This window comes from Lagopus muta, chromosome 3, assembly GCF_023343835.1.
Source record: "Lagopus muta isolate bLagMut1 chromosome 3, bLagMut1 primary, whole genome shotgun sequence".
Taxonomy (NCBI): Eukaryota; Metazoa; Chordata; class Aves; order Galliformes; family Phasianidae; genus Lagopus; species Lagopus muta.
The window spans coordinates 88,180,218-88,201,234 of NC_064435.1; the positions used below are offsets into that span (position 1 = coordinate 88,180,218).

Sequence of the window (21,017 nt, forward strand, 5' to 3'; positions counted from 1 at the left end):
GGACCTAGGCAACCAGTGGCTTCTGCACAAATGATTAGTTAATCTTCATCTCTCATAATGAAGTAAAAAGGTAGAGACATATCCTGTTTCAAAGCAGCTTGCACTAGAAATTAATGTGGTTTTCTTTCCCTCTTCCCTCTTCCCTCTTCCCTCTTCCCTCTTCCCTCTTTCTCTTCTCCCTCCCTCCCTCCCTCCCTCCCTCCCTCCCTCCCTCCCTCCCTCCCTCCCTCCCTCCCTCCCTCCCTCCCTCCCTCCCTCCCTCCCTCCCTCCCTCCCTCCCTCCCTCCCTCCCTCCCTCCCTTCCTTCCTTCCTTCCTTCCTTCCTTCCTTCCTTCCTTCCTTCCTTCCTTCCTTCCTTCCTTCCTTCCTTCCTTCCTTCCTTCCTTCCTTCCTTCCTTCCTTCCTTCCTTCCTTCCTTCCTTCCTTCCTTCCTTCCTTCCTTCCTTCCTTCCCTTCTTTCTTTTCTCTCCTTTCTTCCCTTCTTTCGTTTTGAATGAAGCTCAAAACTATTGACAAAACTGTTGTCAGCTTGCAACTATTGTCACAAGTTCCCAGCAAGCAGTATCTTCTTTGGGGGCCATCTGAAAGAAAAAACAGCAGATAAAACTATATACACATGGCTTGAATTTGTCTTCAACAGATTGGTTGGAGATCACTGTATGCTATTGGAAGTGAGCATGTTGGAAAAATGGAGGCAATAAGAATGGAAGTGATGAAAGGGCTATAATGCAGGCAGCATTCCTCCTCCCCTTATGACACTGAAGGATTGAATACAGCAAAGGTGAGGACGTGGAAAAAGAAAAGAGAATAGAAGGTTGGAAACAGTGCAGGTGGAGATAATAGAAATCTAGGATTGGTGGAAAAAGTCAGAAAATGAAGGAAAGGAGAAGCAGTCTGTAGAAAACAACTCGAGAGGAAGTTACAAAAGTGTTGCAATAGTTGCTGCAGGCACAGTGCAGAAATGGAAAAGAAGGTGAAAGGAATAGTAGAGAAGAATGAACACAGGCCTGTCGCCTGCCCGGTGCTATCCTGCATTAGGCACTCCCTTTTCAGGAGCAATACTAATAGCAAAGTGCATTGCAGCACAACAGCTGGTCCTTGAGAGGGGCAAGAGGGGGCAAACTGCCCATGGGCAGGGATGTCTGGAGTGACAGTGGGCTGGAGGGATGAAGAGGAGGGCAGTGAGGGGCTAGGGAAACCTTCTCTGGGGCATGGAGATAGAAGTTTGACCCCGGGAGGAGAATTACAAAATGTTTTGGAGGACCAGCCATTGAGGCTGACTGTGATGGGTAGGAAGGAATGGTTTGAATGGAAGCCCCAACTGGGTGAAAGTGGGAAGAGGGAGAAGGAGCTGGAAGAGAGACTGCTAAGTTGCTAGTGGAGTGAGCTGAAGGAAAAAGGGACGTAGATGAGCAAGGAGCTGCAGAAGGTGTCAACAGGACACCAAAGGATAAATACATTTTTGCCTCACCGTGCCCTTCCCATCCTGTTTTTCCCTCGTCTAAAAAAACCTATCTCGGCACCATCCTCTGTTTTCTAACTTTGAACAAAGCTAGCCCTAGCGTGGTGGGTGCGTGCAGCTCCTAAGTATCAATTCCAGCTCACTTCCTCAAGTTCTTAAGGGAAAAAAAAAAACCAAAACAAAACAGAACAAAACAAAACAAAACAAAAAAAGAAGCGTGAGCTGCGCTTGGGGCATCTTTGGAGCCGGTCAGCGCGCTCAGACAGTGCTGGGGGACGGAGGCGGCCCGCACCCCTCCCGGGCGGAGACAAAAGGCGGCGGCACCCCCGGCCCCGAAGTGCGGCTCCGTTCCGGAGAGGGGAGGGTGGGGGGGGACGGACAGAAAGTTCGGCATCGACGGGGCGGGAGGTGGGGGCGCTGCCCCGCGCCTTTGTTCAGCGGGGAGAGGACCTGCGGCGGAGCCGAGCCGGCCGCGCAGATGGGCGCGCAGCCGGCAACGCGGTCCCGAGCCCACGGGACGAGGAGGAGGATGAGGAGGGAGGCGGAAGGTCCCCTCGCAGACTCCCTCGCTCTCTCCCTCCCTCCAAGGTGAGTCGCCGCTCCGCTCCGCTCTTCTTTTGTCTCGCTGCGAGCGCGCCCCGCCCCGCCAAACTTTCGCCGGGGATCTCGGCGCCCCGACGGCCGTCGCACGCCGGGCCGGGATCGGGCAAGGCAGCGCCGGGGGCGGCCGCGGGTTGCTGGCATTGCCCGGTGTGGGGGGCGGACTAGGTACTCGTGAAGGCGGCCGGGGGCAGGTGAGGGGGTGCGGGTCTTTATCCTCCGGTTTCTTCGGGACGGATGCTGTCGGCCCCTGCTTTGCTCTTTACGCAACAGGTAGGGATGCCGGAGGGCGGCGGCGGCACGGGGTTTTGGGGGGTTCCTTCGTTCCTTTCTCGGGAAATGTACGAAGGGGAGGGGGGAGGAGAAGCAACAGTCTTCCCAAATTCCCCTTCAGTTGTTTATTTATGTACTTCCCGTGTCCATGTAAAAAGGGTTCGTTTCGCAACTCCGGAGGTTTTCTTTCTTTTCTCTCTCTGTCTCTCTCTCTCTCTCTTTTTTTTTTTCCTTTCTTTTATTCTTTTTTCCTCTCTCAAACTTATTTTCCTTTACGTCCCGCGTTCGCCCGTCTCATTCCGCGCGCTTCGACTAACCGATACCCGGAGGCTGTCCTCACTGACAGTCGGGGGAATCCAAACAAAGAGGTGCATCTACCGGAAATAATGATTTGAGAGATGTTGCTCTCCCTTTCCACCCCTCAAACAGCCTTGATTTTTTTTTTCTCTCCTTTTTTTTTTTTTTTTTTAATTTTTTTTTTTCTTCTGGGAGGTTCAGTACGAGGGAAGTTTTGCGCCAGAGCCGAGGAGGGATGGAGGAGGTGGAAAGTTGGGGGGGCGATGAGGGGAGAGGGCACGGCGGGACCCGGCGGGGGAGGGGGTGGGGTGGGGAGCGGGGACCTGCCGCCGCCGGCGGCTCTTTGTCTGCTCGGGCAACTTGAACAAAAGGAGAAACTCGGGTGAACTCCGCATCTCTCCCGGATTAGCTCATCTTCGGCAACTTTATCCGGATAGATCGAAGCAACTTTCTCCCATCTCTCCCGACACTCTTCAAAGCGTTCAGCCCCTCTGTAAGCTCGTGAGGAAACTGGGGTTCGCGGTGTAAAGAAAGCAGAAGGTACGACTTGTCTTCGGGCTTATTGTTCTCTGCGCTCTCCCTCGCCCCCCTCAACCCCCCCCCTTCGCCGGCCGCGCAGCGGAGTGCGCGATGGGGACGATTGCGGCCGGGGCAGCGCTTTGTAATGCGCGGAGCACATGCAGGTATGGGCTGGGGGAGAGCCTCGTCCTTCTGCCCCTACAGCCGGGATGGGGGGAGAGATGTCTCGCCCCCTCTGAGCGCCGTGCCCCCTCGGTGATTTGTTTCAGGGGTTTCATTGATTTCTTTTTGCGGGGAGGGGAGCGGGCTCTGAGTGAGTGCTCCGTGCTCCGGAACGTACTTTTGACGAGATGGAACAGAACAAAGCTGAACACGGGGAAAACCTTCTTGGACGTGTAGAGGGTGCCGGGGCCGGGCCGAAGGCGGTGGGGTCCCGCAGGGTGCCGAGAATCTTTTGCTGCGCGTTCTGCCCCGCAGCGCCCGGCAAGGTGCGAGGGGACCGCTTAGTGGGGAGGGACCGGAGGGAGGATGGAGGAGGGGGACGGAGAGAAGGGTCGGTCCGGCCCGTCCTCGATTGTCATCCCCTACGGAGAGCCATTTCATCCCTCTGACAAAGTTGGGTCGCCTTGGGTTTCGTTCTGCTCCTTCTGGTATTTGCACTTTCTGTACGAAGAGTCACAACTTCTGCAAGCTTGTGCTCTTTGTATTTTTTTTTCTTAATTCTCTTCTTTTTCTGCATATTTTTCTGTAGTTAATTTAGTACCTTCTTATTTCCCCTTCCATTTTTCTGTATTAACAACCACCGCTTTTCCTCATTCTTCATCCCAGTCCTCTCCCTTCCTCCGTTGTTTTGGTTTACTTTGTTTTTGTTTTACTTCTTTCCCATTTTTCCTCTCCCTTCTCACAACCCTCCAGAATTTCTGACCTCTCTGTTTTTGCACCCTGTCTCTGTTGTCACACATTGTCCTCCTGGTCTTTTCTACCTACTCTTCTAGCTCTATGCTTATATTTGCGTTTCCCATGAAGATCTTCTGCCTCAATCTTTCACTTCACATGTCCCACTCTGCAGCCATGGATACGCTAAGGTTTTCTCTGATGCCAAGCAAATAACAAAGTTTATTCTCCTCTTCTCCAAAACTATTCCTCTGTAATACGCCCCAAATGCGCCTTACTCAGTTACACAGAACTTCTAACAGAAGTTCTTGTGCATCCACACATATTCACCTTCTGCATATCTGTTTTCTTTTTCTCTGTGCACATGCCCCCTTCTTCTCATTCTCCTCCCTTGTTCTTGCTGTGGAAGCTCGTTCTCTCCCCTCTCCCCCACTCCTCTTGGCAGACCCAGTGTTGTTTTTTGCGTTGTTATTCCATCTTGCGCAGAGAACTCCAACTTTTCTCTCTGTTCCTTGCCAACCTAAGCACAAATGTGCTGTTGGTACCCCGGGAGGAATGACACAGCAGGAGTACCAGCGTAGTCAGGCATTGCTTTGGTTACTTTGTCTTGTTCCTTGCTGGGTTGAGTGTCAGCAGTGGTGCTTGTGCTCCTGGAGCCAAGCGATGCTGGTGCTGCTTCCTGCTGGGTGGGACGCAGAGTTGGGGCTGGAGTGGGAGGAAAGATCATTGTAGACAGCATCATTAGCTCTCCCCTCCACCATCCCAATGCATTTCCTTTCAAAGGGTTGGTAAGCTTCATTGCTACTATTTGCAGCAAAAATATTAAAGCCTTTTTCTTAAAGCCTTGGAAGTAGAAAACCAACAGAACCCATCCCAAATTGTCTGTTACGCTCCGGTCTGGTGATGTTTGTCAAGTCAGATGCTATCACTAAGCTTTGAATGTCTAAATCATTGAAGAAATACATGCTTGAAATTATTCAGAATGTAACATTGCATTTTTGTCAGTCCCCAAGTGGTGTGGCAGTCGCTGTGCCAAACTAACACTTTCTTACTCAAACAGGTCAAAAACATGGCTGTCTGGAGAACGGGATGCTTGCCAAAACATCAATCTGTGCTGGGTGCCATACTGGTTATCCTTCCAGTGGTGGAATACAACTTGGGTCTCCTCAGGAGGTGACTGGCGTGGAACAAACTGTACCACACATTGATGGTGTGAAGACCTGATGTCTTCGTTGTTTGGATACGTGTGTAAGTTAATGAGCTGCTGGGAGAAGACGAAGAAGCTTTTGCAGAAACATGAGGATATTGTGGGAAATGCTGCTGCTAACCATTTGGATTATATTGCTGCCTGATGCACAGGTTCTGCAGATAACATAAGGTATGCTTCTCCCTGACCGTTGCAAAAACACTGTCTCATATATCAAATTACTAAGCACATCATCTAAATTCTAAATAAACTTGCTTTTTAACCTGTCTTTTTTTCTGTCTTTGCCTTGGTGTTGATGTCTACTAATAGTTTTGAGCGGTGTAATCACACAGAAATGCCTTACTAGTGGTTTGTCAATGTGTGTATCTGTAATATCCAAGGAACGACTGGACATGGAAATATTTGTGCTTTTAGAGTTAGCCGATATGTTTAAGGTAATCACTTGGTTGGGTCTAAGGAGCAATTAGCATCTCTAGGGAAAATTGGACTAATTGACTTCCCTTTAAAAAACGTTACAAACAGTTTAAACAAAGCGTTTTCCACAGCTGCAATCTTCCAAACAGCCAACTTTGTTTTAGGGGGTGTTACTATTTTGAGTTGAAGTCAAGACTGCAACGTTCTATTATTTAACCTCTCTTCTTTCAAATAGTGACAAAACTCTTTATGGACAGTTTGTGTAAGAGATCAAATTGAAGTCTTTAGCTTAAAATTTCAAGGAATGCTTTTGTTTCATGTGTTTTTAAAGCATGGTTTAAATGCTTTTCACAGACTATGTTTGCATCGTGAAAGTGCTGGTGCTGTGAGGGCCTCTTGGATGCAGACATGATTATATGAGATAACCAATGTACAAAATGCAGATGAAAACTAGTGGAGACAACAAGCTGTCAGAGAGCTGTTCACAAATAGCACGTTATTTAAGAACCTAGATATGAAATGTTAATCCAGTGATGAGGAAATTATTGCTCCTCTTGGTGTGCTGTTGAAATCACGAAGCGAATTTTAGGACAATTTAAAACCTGATCAGTTTGCACCTGTTCTGTGTACTTCTCAGTTACAGCTGAAAATGAATGATATGGAAATTGTCGCTGTATATTTCTGCCCATCGGATTGGTTCAGCTGTAGCCCATATGTAGGGCAGACAAATATTTGTGATCTTAAGAAAAGTGCTGAGCTGGCTGGCCTACTTTGGAGCAAAATAGGAATCTGAACAAATAATCACTTGTTATCCTTTCCAGTTGTAAACAGAGATACAAAAGGCAGTAAATGCACTGCTAATTTCCTGGTTCTGACTTGTTGAATAAAGACCTAATCTTAATTTTCTTGATTGTTGAGGACAAGATTTCTGTCACCTACTAAATGCAATTTACATACGTTTAGATTTTTATTCCTAATATTGTTCTGCATCAGTACTACTTTTGAACTTTGTATGACTTAAGTTAGCGGTATGAGAGTCTTTAATTTGAAGTCTCAGGAAAGGAATGTCCCACTCTTTTTGTGGAGGGGGGAAGAGAAGAATAATAAGTGGATTGTAGCAGATAAGAGTATTTGGAGCTGCTATCTGGCATCTTATTACATTTTTCTAATTTAAGGAAATCAAAACTTCAATCTCTTTTATTTTTTTTTTTTCTTTTTTCTTTCTGTGCAGATTCTCTTCTTACTCAGTTTCTTTGGCATTTTTGTGTCTTTCTGCAAGCTAATCTGTATGGTGGTTCTTCATAACAGAGAAGGTGAAAGCCATTCATTTTCATCAACACTGAAAACTGAATTTTTATATAGAGTAAATAGGGGCAACTTTTTATCTTGTCTTGAGAGTTGAAATAAGTTGAATGCTGTAGGATTCAGAATACAATGTGCAAATAATTAGATACATTAGTGTTTGTTTATACCCGGAATATTTCTGACAATGATTACTGAATTGACAGAATAGTTGAGCTATAAAGAGGAAGAACAAAGTTTATCTTCAAATTACGTTGAGCTACTTCCAATAAAACAAAGAGAAGTATTCTTATACTCTGAGATATCAGAGGACAGAGGGAAGGGAAGGTCAGCTAGGAAGCACCTCCATGACAGCTCCCAACAGGGTAGGTTTGCTGTGTTGGTGCAGGGCAAGGCCCTTAAAATACATTGGTCACTCTAAAAGAATGCTGAAACGCACCACCCATCACCTCGCTGTGGTTGCATCCACTGTTTGGTCTCTATCAACGTTCAGCAAACATCAGTGAATGTCAGTTGGTGCCATTTTTTCCACGTGGAGGAATTCAGTGATGTATCTTTCCTTCATATGCACTTCCACGTCAGACGCCATTTCGTCAGACGGCTCCGCTGCTGCTGTCTGTTGGATGGCAACAAACTGTAACAAGATACTGGCAGCAAGGCTCATCATCTGCTGCCACACTACCAACATTCACCTCTGCCATTGGGGATCGACATGATGAAATAGGAGGCATTACTTTTGGAGCAGCCTTTGTACTTTTGGTGACTCCAGGCAAGACACAGCAGAAAGGACCCTGACCCTTTCTCCTGGATTGGTCCCAGCAAAAAGGTTGCGACAGCACTGGGTTTGCCTTGGTGAGGCACAGAGGATTGGTGGGATGGGGAAGGAGCATTGCCCTAGGAGGGGTGATGGGGACAACCCGCCCTAAAATGTGTAGGAATCAACCTCCTGAGGAAGCTGGCTGTGAAGAGCTGATGCTTGGGAGAAGGTCTTCAGGTTTTCAGTGTAGCACTAGCTCTCTGAAGCCCTCTTCACACCCTGGTTTGTTCTGGTGCTTTGAGGTTGCAGTTGGTCCACTGCTTACTTTGCTTGTGGCTGTCCAAGAAGGAAGTCTTTGCAGGCGTCCTGGGCTTGAGGCTGAGCTCTGAACTACTTACAAGCCTCCCCTGAAGTAGTCACTGTTCTAGCAGAACTTTCACTTACTAAAGCGAACCAAACTCAGACTTGAAGAGATATGGTTCCTCCTTTTGGCTATGCTCTCACTTTAGGAAGTCAGTGTACTTTGTTGTGTGAGAAAATGTGTTGCTCCACACGAGGCATGGATCGTGGGGATGTCTGAGGCCAATTGAGGATCCACTGAGAAGAGATTTAACACGTTGCAAGAAATGTTTCTGCAGTGTGTTTTGGGTGGGTGAGCTGCAGTGCTGGAGCTGTGAGGAGTGAGCAGAGGAGAAAAGAGTGAGCTCAGTGATGTCTGTATTTTTACGTAGCTGATGGAGGAGATATTGTGTAGAATATCTTCTTCAAGAAGAATCTGTAGGAAAATAGAAAGGAAAGTGCTGTAGGGACTTTTCCCCAAGTTTTGATTGTTTCCTTTCAGCTGAAGTAGGAGCTCCACAGCTCCCAGGTGAGCTAAAACTTCCCAGAAGCAGTAGACCCACATGTGTTCTACTGGTTTCTGTGATGAAATAGAAACAAGGATGGTTTCCTGAGAGCCTCTGCCTTTCTCATCTCCACAGGAAAGGCCAGGTCTTGGCAGTGCAGAGTGTTGGAATTTCCTTTTCCAGCAGCTCTGCCAGAGAGTCCTCCTTGGCATGTGGAGTGCAGTTTGGGAAGCAGATCTCAGAAATTTGGTTGTTTCTCCCTGAAAGGAGGAATGATCTGAGGATTAGTGTGTGACTGGGAGGAGATGGACCGTGGGAAGCACTGACTTCAAGGTGAAGGCAAGTTGGGATCTAAGGGGATGTGGCCTCTCAATGCATAGATGTTGGGAACAGCCTCACAGTTCCCAGGGATGCGGCTGAGTTAGTAGCGTTGGCTTCAAAGATAATGGGATAATGAGATATTGGGTTGTTTGTTGTTTTTTTTGCCTGTTATTTTTCTTTGTTTAGCCCAGTGCTGATGGAATCTCATGAGCTGTATCAGTGAGCTTGGTATTTTCTCTTTTCTCTGCTTTCACTTGATTTTCACTTTATGGAATAACTTGAGGTACAACAAAACCAAAATCAGTATTGGTGTAGATTTGTTTTTCCTTTGTGCGAGCAAATTCCAGAAGAGAGGAAGGACTGTGGGCCAAGACGAGACGGGGAGTTGCTGCTTGAAATCTGTTACAGTTATGGTTCAGAAATGCTGCGTGCAAACTTGAGCAGAAAGCTTCCACACCTTCTGAGGTCCTTTATGTGAAGTGCTATTACCTGTGTCAGAACAGAGGCATATGTTTCCTGGAATACACTTTCTTTTCTCTCCATCCTGTTTAAGTAGCAGGAAGCTCTCTGACTCGCTAGCAGATTCTATTTTGTTCCTTTTTTTTTTGCTTGCTTGCTTGCATTGCATTGTCATAACATGGAAGTTGTCACAAACTGTTTATGAAGTCTGGGGTAGTGTGCTATTGTGCTTGATACCTTGACCTTTTTGTGATTAAAATGCATAGACGTGGCTGGGTTAGGTAGGGAGAGATGGGTAAGGTGGGGGAACTAGGAATATTTTAACACAAGATGAAATGTGATCTCTGTGAGAGGACAGGGATGGTACACCCCCTGAAAGGTTATAAGGCAGCTACAAGTGCAGAGTCTGTATTCATATATACAAATATCTTACATCAGTGAGAAGATACTGTGTTTGATTCTGTAAGAGAAGAAAGATGAAGAAAATGCTCACACCTAATCTAAATGTGTTTGCTGCTGCTAAAAATAGCAAAATGATTAAATTTTCTATATAGTTTATTAATTCTTAAATACTAAAATAAGCTGTTCTTCCCTTTAGGTACAATATTGCCACGCTGTGAACTATATCACATTTTGATATATTTAAGTGTTCCAGTATATATATATTTTCCCTTACACATTGATTCTAAAGCATTTTGCCCATGAAAAATGCTGCATTAAGTCCTGCACATGAACATGAATGTAGTGTTGTTTGGATTTGTCTTCTCTTGCTTCTTCAGTGAAGTAGAATCACCCATTTTTGTGGGAATCCTTACAGGCAAGGCAGGTGGATGGGGTGGTGGTGTAGTGGTGAAGGCACGCAGTAGTGATAAAAAGTACTAAGTGGACATTATGAATTCTGGGTGGATAAAGATGCAGTTTGATTCAATTATGAGCCAGCAATGTCAAGTGAGGAAAGGAAGTGGTGAAGAATCTTGAATGCAAGGGCTGGTAGCTGGTGATTGATGTGGTAGAGAGGAGGGAGGTGGATATTGTGGAAATGGATTAGAAGCTACTGTCATAATTTATGTGCCTGAAGGCTTGTGCCATCAGAGTATTTCTAATGGGAAAATGTAGTGAAATCTTTAAACGTCTGTAACACAGGTTATAAATATCGCAGGGATCAGCAGTATTGGCTTCCTTATGGTGAATGATAAAATTGTTTCTGCTTAATGCTGCACGGTGAATTGAAGTTAACTTCAGCACTGCGTGTTTCGAGTTAAATTTGCTCCAAAAACAACTCTTGTCTTCATGTGAGGATACGAGTTAGCCTCTGCTGCCTGGTTTTGCAATATTGCTTAAGGCAATGATTCATTTAGGTAAGTGGTTCAGGGATTGCATATGCAATTTAGAGATTATCTCAGAGCTGAGATTTTGTGTGGCTGCTTGTTTAGCTATCTTTCAGAATTTGCAGGCCGGCTTTCAGTTGGTATTTTTGTATTACTTTGTGCTCATACTTTGAAAATAACAAAAGAAGATGCCTGTACTATGCAGCGAGCACTGAGGTATGTGCAAACTGCCACTCTTGCTGTGCATAGCACAACACCAATCTGTGCACTACATTAGGTCCAGAATCAATTTAGCTATATCATGGTACTGCTGGATGTGATCTGTTAAGTGCTGCATCTCAGCTGAGCTTGTGTATTTGTGACTTCACTTGTGCTGGCAGTGCAGGTGACTCGAGCTGATGTAGCTCCTTGGGTACCCTGGTGGGATGGGAACATGGGCTTGGTTGTGCTTTCTGGAGTTGCTGCTGTTTGACATCTTCAGGCTGCAACAGTTAGAAACTGCAAAGATGTTCAAAGAAATAGTGTTGGTAAAGATGAGAATTTGCAAGATGAAGATGTGCTTTCCTTGTCTGAGATTTGAGTTTGCCATATTCACCAAGTTTTATCATCAGTCTACAACTCTATTCATTTGAGATCTTGGACTTGTGGAGCGTGTTTAAGAATTGGTTCTTAGTGAAAAACAGACACTGGAGGCAGTGATTGTGGTCCACAACTGTATGTGTGTTTAATCACTACACTTGAAATACTGAAAAACTTTACTAAAATCAACATTTTTTTCTTTATCATGCAGATATCTTTCAGCTTCAGGACTCATGAACATTGTTTTCAGAGCCTGTTAATCTATGCATTTTGTGGCTTTATCACTCTAAAGATTCTCTTTTGTGTATGGTTGAAATCTGTCTCCCAGATCTCCAGAAGACTTTGGTACATGAGCATTTCCAGCCTAATTTATTTGATGATTTGAATGCACTGTGAAAAACTGTGTTTAAATTGTGAAAAGAGTTATTATTGCTTCTAAAGCACAGCTTGCAAAAACAAATTAGCCTGAAAAAAATCTATTTTGTCAACTCAGTTCTCTCTAGGCATCAGCTATTGGCTTTAGCTGGAAAGCGATTAAGGTATTTCTCCTGCAGGAATTCCAGCATTTGGGCAGTGGAGGTAGGAGGCTACACCCTGACTTATGCTCACAACAGTGGTTCATTCTATACTTGGTCATAGGACTGAAAAGGGAGTTTTGAAGGCAACAAAAGCATAAAGTCACTCCTTCTCCCTGAAGAAAAGATTTGCTTAATGTCAGTTGAGACTGGTTTTGGACTGCACAGTGCATCTGGATGCAAGATTATATAGACACCATCTCATTTTATGTGTCTTACATAAGGCAGGTGTTGAGTGTGAGTTTAAATGTGTGTTAGAGTAGCATCTTACAGTTACTCATGTTTTAGATGAATCTGTACATGTGTGTGCATGCACCGTACTTACAGCCCAAAACCAAAGGAGTGGTGCTGGAAGCATCTTTGTGAAGGGGACATGATTTTTTTTTCCCTTCCTGTTTGGAGCAATGTTTCATTCATTCCCAGCCCCTGCTTCTGTCATTTGTGCTCATGGTATTCTTTGCTGTGCTCCCTTTGCATTTGAGTTTTTAGCTGCATGAAATACACGACCTGTTCCAATTTACCAGTTTGTTTCTTAGAATGCATCCTGTGTGCAAATCCTCATCGGTCAGAAGCACGATGGAAAAGTGACTATTGAATTAGTAGTGATCAGGGGTATACTGAGAGAATACCCCTGTAATTAGTTGTAAAATGCTTTATCTCAGTCTCAGGCATGCTGCTAACTCCTCCCCTTGTCGCTCTTTCCTTCAGAAGACGTTGCTGCAAAGCAGTGGGGCATATCTGAAGCAGAACTATGACAAACATTTAAAAAACATATGTATATTTTTAACTGGTAGTTGACGTGGCTTAATTTCTATGTCTGTGTGTGTAAGTGTATATGCATATATTGGGTTTAATCGAATTGCTTTAAATTAAGCAGAGTGTAAAATTTGAAGTAGCAAGAGAAACTGGTATTTTGTTGTTGTTGTGTTTTTTAAAATACTTCATTTTAGCATCTTCACTAAGAATTATTCTGAGTACCACCAGAGCTGTGTGTGTGCTTGCTGTGGTCTTGATGCATTGCAGGCGTATTAATGACTATGTTTAAGGCAGGTGGAAGGGTGTTTGCAAAGGAAGACCAGAACTGATCGCAAATTGATTTCTGTCCTTTTGCGAATATGAAGAAATCAATCTACTGCTTTGACCTTGGATTGCATGTTGCAGTCGAAATAGTTTTTTGCCCTGAACTCAGCTGCAAAGGACAGTGAGTTAAGATGGCAGATCTGAGAGAGAGTAGGGCAGGAAAAAAAAGAGTAAGAATACTTTTGCAGACCTGTATGCTTAAGATTGCTGCCCACTGTTATGCACATTGAATTGTGTGTGGATTTTTTTTTGTTGTTTTTAAAGTGTTGGTACAGCGGTGTGTTTTCACTCTTGTTCTTAAACTCTAAACATTTCCAGGCTGAAGAGAAGTGTGAAGTTAGACGCTGTTATTTCAGGTCAATGCCTGGATTAACTTCTTGGCAATAATTTGTTATAGATCATGAACAGCCATCACTGCCCAACGCAGAAAGTGAAACACAGTACCTCTAGTTCTGCTCAGGCAAGATCAACTTCTTCCACACAAAAACCAGAAGCTCTAGGGAGAGACAAGGGCTGCATGTGGCATCTCTCTTGCCAGAAAGGTGCGTGGTAGTATCTATTGTGGAGTATGCAGTTAGTGTATTTAGTTTCTGTGTAAGGAGGACCATTGTGCCCTCATTGGAAGATTGGCATATTCATTGGACAGTTATTGTTGTAACATGTATTTTCAGTTATTTTTGACTTGATCTTCCTTTTGTCTTTGTGTTTAAAGATGAGCAATTGAGAATCTGAAAAATACTGCTCTCATATCTGCACTTGAATCCATGTTGTGCTTTCTGTGTAGTTGAGCTGGCAAAATCTATAGGCATTACTGTCTCTGTCATTGTCCTGTTTTCCAAATGGAGAGGGGAACAAATAAATCATTATGCATATTTAATTTTTCTTATAAATTTTGTATGGCTCTTGTCCTGCCTTAGTTCTCTCATTCTTGGATTGAGAATTATTAAGCTAGATGCATATGCCTCATTATTCTGTGTTGAAAATGCATTCCAAAAAATTCAGCATAAAAATTCAGGATCAGTTAATATTCATTTTAAAATGAAATCTCATAGTTCAAGGATCACAGTCTTTCCTTTTGGGAAAATTATCAGTATAGAAGCCTTTGTATCTTTAACTGAAACAGTCCCTGATTTATGCCTGATTCTTCTGCTAGGTTAATGTTAATTAGTTTAACATATCACTCGTAAAAAATGTCATAGTTGAGTCACTGTATAGATAACAAATCTTGCACTGGCTGGCAATGGAGAAATATTGCCTCTATTAAAACCCACACTTAATCTGTGGAGTTGGTGAGGACTTGTGATACTTTGCAGTCACCTAGCTTAATGCATTTGAATGCCTTCAGTGGTGCGAGGTTTTTCTTGGGTGGTGGCGGAGAAGGAAGGCAGGTGGAGTCTTCAAAACGCACAGCTCACCGTATGGGGTAGGCTGTGCCAGGAGGCAAACCTGATAGGAATTCTGGCTCAGACTGGGGTAACATCTGCACCATAACACTGATCTAACCTTCAACAAATCCGTCCTGTGTTCAGTTACCTAAAGTAATGGAATGTAATGTAAAAAAGTAACGGAAAACCTCATTGTGACTATTCAGTGCCTACTGTGACTTCATAGCTCTTCTTCCAAGATGTTTGCACAGTGTCTCAGAGGAAGTGATAGTGTTGGATAAGAGTTTGAGACTGCTATTGCTTTCTGTGCCTGGGGAAGCCCAGATGATCTTAGGTCAGTGGAATTCGACTTGAACAGCTTTGTCAAGAGAGAAGGGCTTCACACTAGGAGTATCAACCTTAGAATGCCTAAATCTGCTCTGTTGCTAAGCACTGGTGTGTTTCTGGAGCAAGGCAGTACATTTGGTAGGAGACAGAACAGCTGAAGCTTTGGAGGATTCCTACTGGTACATTTCAGAGATGGGAAACTAAATAAATGTGTGCACTTGCAAATGGTGTGATCGTGTGCCAGTAAAGTGGATTGTTGTAGCTGGGAGACAAGAACCATGATGAGATTGGTCTGAGAAAAGGTGATCACTTAGTTATGTGATGAAAGAAGACAGCATATGCAGTCATCTCACAGTTCAGCTAATCTCATAGCTTTTTAATTTTCCTGCTAAATTCAGCATTTTATAGCTGATGAATGGCAGCTTTGAAACAGGTAGAGCCAGTGGAAGGGGGAAGCCTTCTCCTGCCAGCTTTCAAGTTGTGTATGCCAACAGTTAGAAGCTACAGGATGTAAGGCACTTCTCACTTCTAAATGACTGCAATTTTCAGTGTACTGCACTGACCACTGAATGGAATATTACTAGTGTGCATAGCTACAAACGTTAGCTTTTCCTTCATTGAGATCTCTTTCAATGAGCAGGTTGCTTTTGAGGTGCTGTTTTCCTGAGAAGTTTTTCTTTTTTGCTTACTTAGTCTTTTGTTCATTTGCAATTATAAATTGCTGGTGAGACTCTTTTGGTTACCGTGAGAGTTGAAAAATTGCAGCAAGCAAGCAACTTCTTTCTGCATTTGCTTCTCACCTTGAATTTGCATTAGGCTTTCAGATTTCTTTTAATTTTAACCATGAAAACTGAATACATTACAGTAATTTTATTAACATCAAAAGGTTTCAAACTGTTCACGTGTAGCTCTTAAAATTTATAAAGCAGCAGTTTAAGACTTTGAAATTCCTAACAGATGCTCAGCTATCTTCTCTGTATTTAAGCTTAAAGCAGAAAGAATTTTAACTCATTTATAATAGTATAAACCTTTCCCCTTTGCTTTGTATAATTAAATATTTTCATTTACATGGCACAAAAGTTTAACATTCCAAACAGGAAAGATAAGCAGGAGAAAAAGGCAGCCTAAGATGCATATTTGACACATGCAGAGTAGTAATGCACTCGCTGGTAATCTTATTGTGTCTGTTAATAATAATTTAAACTAGAAATCTATATGCAAATTCATGTGAATATAGATTGTATTTAACATGTGATTGTTATGTTTTTTAAATTGTGTGCATTTATTGAAGCACTCAGTAAAGCACATCAGAACAGAGCCATGAGTCCAGTAACACTGACATCTTTTCCTACTTGTTTTAAGGCCTTCATTCATACTAGCAGGTCTGGGGAACATTAAGGTTTCCATTTATTTGTTCTGTCAAATTAGGAGGATGCAAGAGGTGGCCTCAGAATGTCTGTGTGCAATGATGTGGTCTGGTACATCTCTCCAATTGAACATCTCTCCAATTCACAGCTGAAGTAGGAAAGCCTAAACTGGGATCAGTCTGAGTAATGCTGCCTATCAGATTCACCATCTCACTGTCAGAGAAGTGTCTCTGGTAAAATATGAAGCCTCTGGTGCTTTCAGGACTTTAGGATCTGCATGCAGCTGTACTGCTGCTATTTGGCAGATCCACGTAGGCAAAATGTGTCCCCAGTGGACATGAATCTCTGCTATTTGTGAATACATTTAATGTAGTCTTTCTTGGCTCGTTAACGACACCCTTCAGTGCATTTGGAAGTAGTGGACCAATGAAGTTACAGAAGAACAAAATGAAACATTTGTGCTTCTTGTGTTCCTCAATTACATAATATCTTGGTTGTGATTAAATACAAACATGTTAAGGGAAAACACTTTTTTTTCTTTTTTTTTTTCTCTGTAATACCTTCATTTTTAGTTCGTTTGCTTAGTAACTGGTGAAGTCTGAGGATATTAGTCTTGCTTTGGTTAATGCCATACTTCAAAGCAGTTTTGAGGCATTTTTCATATTTATTACGCACTTTAAATCTTAAAGAAATGCGATGTGCCAATATATGGGATGAATACAACAATTCTGTTAGCTGGAATTGAGAGAGGGTGGATTTCTGAGAAAGCCTTAGATGACATTAAACACTTCTAAGCAATGGATTCTAAGGCATACATCTAAATGGAATAAGATGTATTCCATTTGGAGATCCAAGTAAAAGGGAGAGCATCTGTATGCATATGCATGTATGAGTGCATGCATGCTTTTGAGTGGGTGTTAAAGGAAGGTAATGTATTTATCTTTGACCTTTCACTCACATTTCCTGCAGGGATCCTTAGTTGATGAGCTCTGAGAATTTGTTTCACTTGTGCTTATCTTTGTGGTTTGCTGTCAACTGCCTGCCTTCCTTCCATTTGCAAGTAGGTTTTTCCCATGCACTATGCAGACCTTTGTGTTGTCTCTTTTGTCTCGTTTGATGGGGTGAAGATAAGAGAAGACTGTGGGTGAGAAAAAATGAGGATTTAATTTCTAACGTAGCAAAATTTCACATCTGAAATCTTCTGATAGCCAGCCTTTTAATATATTGAGAGTGGATGGTTTTTTTTAAATAAAATCCAAGAGTGCAGGTTATTTGCTGCAAGAACAAGTAAAACTACAAGGATACTGGCAGTTTTGATTTTCAAAAGCTTATAAGAATACACATACATTAACTTTCTTTTTTGCCTCTAACATTAATCATCAGGGAGAGCTGACACATTCTAAAATGTATTTGGGGACCTTTGAAGACTTAAAAGATTATTTTATTGGCAGAAGTGTAACTGGAGGATCACTGCGTTCTTTTCTTAATTTTCATAATAGCTCTACCTTTTTGTGATAAGAATTTTGTCAGCTCTGTTCCATCCTTGGTTCATTATACTTATATCACATCTCAGAAGGTTGTATCACATTTCAGAAGGGTCCTTAGAAGTTTGTATTATAAGGTAGCTGCTTGGCTCAGGAAGTTGTAGCAGTTTCCAGATTTGGGGTGTTTGGATGCTTAGGGCTAGTGTGGTTATGTTTAAATCTATAGTAAGTATAGAAGTGGTGTCAGTGTTGTAGTCAGACTAGGAAAGTTGTTTCAGTATATGAGTTGCAAACACATCTCTACTCTTGGTTCTTTGACAGCAAGAATTCATGCTGAATGTTGATGTAGAAGAAACAGCTGTCTGGTTTACTTCATTTTGTTTGCAATCAGTTTATGCTGTGTGTCTTAAATTATTACAAAAGCACTGTGCTGTTGCTTTACTAAGCCTTTCTCTTTCCCTTTTCGTAACCTTGACTCTGTCAAAGACAATTAAGTAATTGTGTGCTGCTTTCTCATCTGAAAAAAAAAACCCACAAACAAAACAAGCAAACAAAAACCAGAAGAACCCTCACCATGCCTGACATTTGGAAAATAATATTTGTAATACATTCACTTTTTTTTTTGTCTGAGGGCTTAGGGAGTGACAGTGCAGTGTCTTCTCCCAAGTCATTAGTGATTTGTGGATGACTGAGTCTGAGTTTAACTGTTTTCCTGTAATCCCTGGGATTAGCATTCCTGGATCTTTTAATACTGGAGAGTACCAGTAGAAACTGCAGTGAATAAGCAAATCCTGACTCACGTGCATTTAATTAATCCTAATGCTGAGGACTTGGTCCAGTAAATTCGTGAGTCTGGGCAAGTGCCCAAGGGTTTCACTGACTCCTTATTATTTGGGTATTGACCTTTGAGGGTTGGAGAATTAGTGTATGATCTGCATATTACATACTTATGCAGGACTCCTTTTAATTCAAACCGTGGTACTGCTGATATGGAAAAAGTCCAGAAGAAGGTGATGCCCTTACTCTGTTCTGGAGTAAGATTTTTGGAATGGAGTTTGAAGAATAGGCACCTTGACAGTGGTTTAATCCAATTGAGAGATGGTCAGTGTATCTCATTCTCTTAAAGACTCTGATGAGATAATCCCAGGTAACCCTACTGTAAGCTCTTTTCAGCATCTGGCAACACCACCGGTGAGTGTTGTGATACTACAACTGACTTGATGAGTCACTTGAGGTTGTCTAGTCCAGCTCTGGATGTAAGATATCTAACTCAAGCTATTTAATAGTTTTGAGAGCAAGTTTACTCCATTTGAAAAGAGGAGAAGGAGAATGAAAAGTTTTGGCATAGACTCTGTAATAGGACTTTGTGTCCAGAAAGAGTGAAGAATTACCATGGTAGGGGTGGGCAATCATAGAATCATAGAATGTCCTGGGTTGAAAAGGAGCGCAATGATCATCCAGTTCCAACCCCCTGCTATGTGCAGGTCACCAACCAGCAGACCAGGCTGCCCAGAGCCACATCCAGCCTGGCCTTGAATGCCTCCAGGGATGGGGCATCCACAGCCTCCTTGGGCAACCTGTTCCAGTGCCTCACCACCCTCTGTGTGGAAAAACCTCCTCCTAATATATAATCTAAACCTCTTCTGTCTCAGTCCATTTTGTGACTAATTAAAGTTGCATTTCATTCAAAACTCAGTCAGTGGCACCTATTGTATTTAGGAAATGGGCACTGTTGATCTGATCCATTGTGGTGTGATGAAAGTGCTTATTTTGCTTTCAGCAATACCTGGGCTTTACTGCATTGCTCCCGTGGTTGGATCCTTTTTCTTCTGTCACTTCTGAAATGCAGGGCAATGAGGTATCAGCAAATTATCAGCTCTCCCTATCTTTTCTTTAAGAGAGTTTCAGTTAACATCTGCATTGTTTGGGTATTGCCTTGCCTACTCCACAATAATCTCAACATGGTTATTCGCATCTAAGGCTGGTGTGGATGTGAAACTGACATTTTGCCTACCTGAAAAAGGAAGAACTTAATTTATTGGTATGGAGGGTGAGGAAATCAGTGGCAGGAATAGTGCCACTTGGTCAAAGTTTTGTCAGGGAAAAGATAGTGACAAATGCATTATGTTGTGTTTATATGTTGTGATATGTGACATTTGAATGCATACAGTGTGCATAAAGACAATGACAATGTCATTGGTAGCTCAGGATCTTCATGGTGGGGAGTATAAGTGGTTTGATTAAATGCTATTGTACCCAGGATTTTACTGAGCTGCTGTGGGTGCTTCAGGAAGAGCTCAAATGTGGTTTGAGTTTGTATTGTTGCTTTCCCACGATCTTCTCAGCTTTCAATGATTTATGGCTTGTGAGCCTTGGACTTGTAAGCACGAGGTGTCTTTGTAGTTAACAATCTCTGTGGATTTTAATTCTCATTGCTTTCTGACCCCAGGGAACCCTTATTATCAACTGCGTGCAGAAGCACCAAATTCAACAACTGAACTCAGGTGAGGAAATCTACTGTTGTTTGCTTTGGAACTGCTGTGAGCAGAGTGCTCCCACTGCCTGTCCATAGCTATCACAGTAGAGGCCACTGCGTCCTGCAAGGACCTTACTCTGTTGACTCTCCTCTGTGGTCTCTTTAAAGAGGGTGAGGTGCAGCGTGTGGGAAACGTCTGATACTTTCTATTATTTCATCCTTTGGTCTTCATTTTCTTGTTCTGTTGTGTCCCACTGAGAGCAGAAACTAGATTTTTGTATTAACATAGATATCTATATGTTTTTGTATTCTGAATTCACTTTGTAATAATTTATACTGTTCTGCTTCCTTTTTTTTGTTTTAGTTTCAGGCTGCTTCAGAGAATAGGACTAGCTGCCTATTCTAATACAATAAGCTATTGTTGTCCCAGAACTTTGTTCCTTCTGATGGGGCTAGTAGCTGTGTAAACAAAGGGAAGACTGGGTATTCCCTGCTGCCCTCCTACTCTACATATACATTTTTATTGTCTTTTATTGAATTTTACCTACAGTTTAAATGCTGGAGTCACTAAAAATACTGAAAACTTTTCCTAGAAATTAAGGAAACATTCATCAGAGTAAAACCAAAAAACAGTTGCCCTTGCAGAGCTGCCCTGGCTGACAGTGCAGACTGAAGCAGGGCTGGAGGCTCGTTCCCTAGGATTCAGGCAATCAGCATGGGAGTCAGAAGAGTAGGGCAGTCTGTCCTCCTGTAGGCTTCAAGTGTGGCAGTGGCTTCCTATTCCTGCATCCAGTGTAACGAAATCAAAGAGAATGTGGTATACTGCTTCCTGAGAGGTGCTGATGGAACGGAGAAGTTGAAGACAATTTTTGTTTCATTACTGTTTTGACATGCATTTGTTATTTCCAGGCTGATGTATTTTTATTATGTTTGGTTTCTGATATTTTCACAGGAAAAAGCAAAAAGTGACTCTTACCGACCAAATCAAGGGGCTGAAATTTTTAAGTAAGCTGTATGTTCTGGGAAGAGGGGAAAAAACCCAACCAGATGCTTCAAGTAGATTTGG

At 42.9% G+C, this 21,017-nt stretch overlaps 1 long non-coding RNA gene across 2 annotated transcripts in view; it reads left to right on the forward strand.

Moving 5' to 3' along the window:
- The first annotated feature begins 2,980 nt into the window (after positions 1-2,980).
- The window catches only part of LOC125691380 (uncharacterized), a 202,333-nt gene continuing 184,296 nt past the window's right edge, over positions 2,981-21,017 (forward strand). For both annotated transcript variants that reach the window (XR_007376106.1, XR_007376107.1), the window contains exons 1-2: positions 2,981-3,172; positions 5,106-5,423. This is a non-coding gene — a long non-coding RNA (uncharacterized LOC125691380). The remainder of the gene's footprint in view (positions 3,173-5,105; positions 5,424-21,017) is intronic.